This window comes from Eptesicus fuscus, chromosome 17 (assembly GCF_027574615.1).
Source record: "Eptesicus fuscus isolate TK198812 chromosome 17, DD_ASM_mEF_20220401, whole genome shotgun sequence".
In the NCBI taxonomy this organism is placed as follows: Eukaryota; Metazoa; Chordata; class Mammalia; order Chiroptera; family Vespertilionidae; genus Eptesicus; species Eptesicus fuscus.
The window spans coordinates 17,622,091-17,624,988 of record NC_072489.1 but is presented as its reverse complement, the minus strand read 5'-3'; positions in this window follow the sequence as shown (position 1 = coordinate 17,624,988).

The window sequence follows — 2,898 nt, the reverse complement described above, 5'->3', positions numbered from 1 at the left end:
GGAAGGACAAACAAAAAAATAGGCCTCATTTTGCTGTGCAGGCAGGCAGTGAGCCTGGATTCAGGCTGTCTCCACTGTAGCAGCTCCTGATCCTCCTTGTCTCTCCCTCTCCCACTCCCCCCAGCTTGGTGAGCAAAGCCACCCTGTCCCCACCTTCCCCTTTGATACATGGCAATTGGAAACCCTCAAAGGTCAAGACCACTGAAAGGCTGGAACTGGAATGTCTGCTTCTACCTTCTCTGGCAGGCTTCCTCCAGATGGTCCACACCCTTACGGGCCTGGCCTGGGATTTTTAGCAAAATAGCTCCGTGAAACTCATGATTTTTCTTTCCTTCGGTATGATCCCTATGGAAGTCGAAGAGGCCTTTGAGATTCTCTAGGTCTAGGTTTTCAAAACTGGAGTATGAAAATCCCAACACAGGATAATTGCAGTATATTTTTTCTCTATTAATTTTTTTTTAATCTTCACCTGAGGATATATATTTTTAGTGATTTTTTTTTTTTGAGAAAGAGAAACATCAATGTGCAAGAGAAACATCAATTGGCTGCCTCTCCTACACATCCTGACTGGGGATCAAACCCACAACCTTTTTTTTGGTGTACGGGATGACACTTAATCAACTGAGCCACCCAGCCTGCAGGGCTAAAAAAGTTTTTTTTTTAAATATTTTTATTGATTTCAGAGAGGATGGGAGAGGTAGAGAGAGACAGAAACATCAATGATAAGAGAAAATCATTGATCAGCTGCCTCCTGCACACTCCACACTGGAGATTGAGCCTGCAACCCAGGCATGTGTCCTGAGTGGGAATCAAAGTGTGTGTGACCTCCTAGTTCATAGGTCAACACTCCACCACTGAGCCATACCAGCTAGGCAGGGCTAAAATTTTTAAAGTAAGAAATGTTTACTTTAAAGTTAAGTAAAACTTAACTTTTACTAAGTTTAAGTAATTTAACTAGTAAATAATTTTAAAAGTTGCCACTAAAATTTAACACAGACAGGATGTAAAGCTAGAATGCAAAGTTGCATTATTTGTAATAAAAGTATGGAACTTCAAAGATGTATTATATTTTCTACAGGCTGTTTCAGGCCACAGCCTAGAACCCTATTCATCCTTAGTGGCCAAATAGCTTGACCTCAGATCAGCTGACTCCTGGCCCTCACAGGCAACTCAGCCATTGTGCTTAGGCTTCTGGTACAAACTGAAGCAGGATGTTGCCTCAGCCTCCCTCTACTTCTGCTTTCTTTTCTCAAAAGGGCTCAGAAGCCAAGGAAGACAGGGGCATCCTGGCTGAAAGCTGGCCCCGGAGCAGATGGGATTCCTTTCTGAGAGAAGTGGGGTGTATTCGTGAGAAAAGAGATGGTGCCCTGGAGGGTGGCTGAGTCCCTCTGACAGCGAGCTCACTGCACCACTCTGGGTGTGCGGGAAACAAGGTGGAAAGCAGTGGACGTCTGGTAGGCCTCGTGCCTCTCACCACAGAGCCTCGTGTTCATGGTGTTCTGTCAGTATCCTAAGACTATCCTGCTAGTTCTCAAAATCCCCATCCCTTTTCATGGTGGCTTATCCAGCCAACCCTTTGTGGGGTTCCCACTGCCCTTGCACTGTCCCCAGGGGAAATAATTTCTTGTTGTCACCAGAGAGGGACCAGGATCATGTTAGGTCTGTCCCAGCACAATCTGGAATGTGTGGGTTCTTGACTTTGTGTAGGAAAAATTTCACGACACAAGTCTAGGTGATTCTTTAAGAGTACGTTATTAAAGCTGGGGACAGTGAAACCAAGGAAGAGGTTAAGATAGAAGGGGCAAGGTCACAGCAACAGGAGTGAGCCTAGACCGGGCCGCCTGGATTCAGGGAAGGAAGTCACAGTAACAGAAGTGAGCCAAGCCGGGCTTTGTGGATTCAAAAAAGGAAGTTACAGAGGCACACGAGTCCTTAAAGACAAGTTCAGAGGGTTAGCCCAGGACAAGCTGCTGCTGCCTGCGGCTCCCCTGGTTGAGAGTCTCGTGGGGACCTTTAGGGTTTAGGAGAAAGAAAGCAAAAGTGCACTCCTGAGGAAAAGTGAGCAGCGGGGGGTGGAGGGCACACAAGAGTGCTCAAGAGAGCGAGTGTGCACTGGGTCAGAGGGTTTTTAAAGTTATTTGTTTAGCCGAAACCGGTTTGGCTCAGTGGATAGAGCGTCAGCCTGCGGACTGAAAGGTCCCAGGTTCGATTCCGGTCAAGGGCATGTACCTTGGTTGTGGGCACATCCCCAGTGGGGGTTGTGCAGGAGGCAGCTGATCGATGTTTCTAACTCTCTCTTTCCCTTCCTCTCTGTAAAAAATCAATAAAATATATTTAAAAAAAAACAAAAACAGGAAAATGTTCCCATTTAAAAATAAATAAATAAATAAAGTTATTTGTTTACAAACCCTGTGTCGAGGGCTGACTTTCAGTGGATCTCAGCGAGGGAGCTGCTCTGCTACATATGAAACCCGGACCAGAAGCAGGTTATCTACAAGATAGTCAAACAAGGCCAACCTGCTTCTGGGTTGGGGTTTCATATGAAGCAGCCTCACAGCGATCTATTGAAAGTCAGCCTTCAACACAAGGGTTTGTAAATAAAAAAAAATATAAAAAACGTTGAAAGTTAGGTCAACGATGATTTAGCATCAGGTTTCCCGAAAACGTGCATTGCATGACAGTCAAGGGGTCAGCCCCCTTTCAGGGACGAGGGCTCTCCATACCAGACCTTGGACCTCTGTCCAGACACGCAGAGGGGCATGCCACACCACCTGTCTCGAGGGTCTTTATCTGTTTTCTAAAGGTGGAAGTTTCAGGAGAGATCTCAGGGGAGGGTCTCAACAGAATATTCAACAGTTTTCCAGGTCTGTTCTTGAATATGCTGATACGTCAAATGAG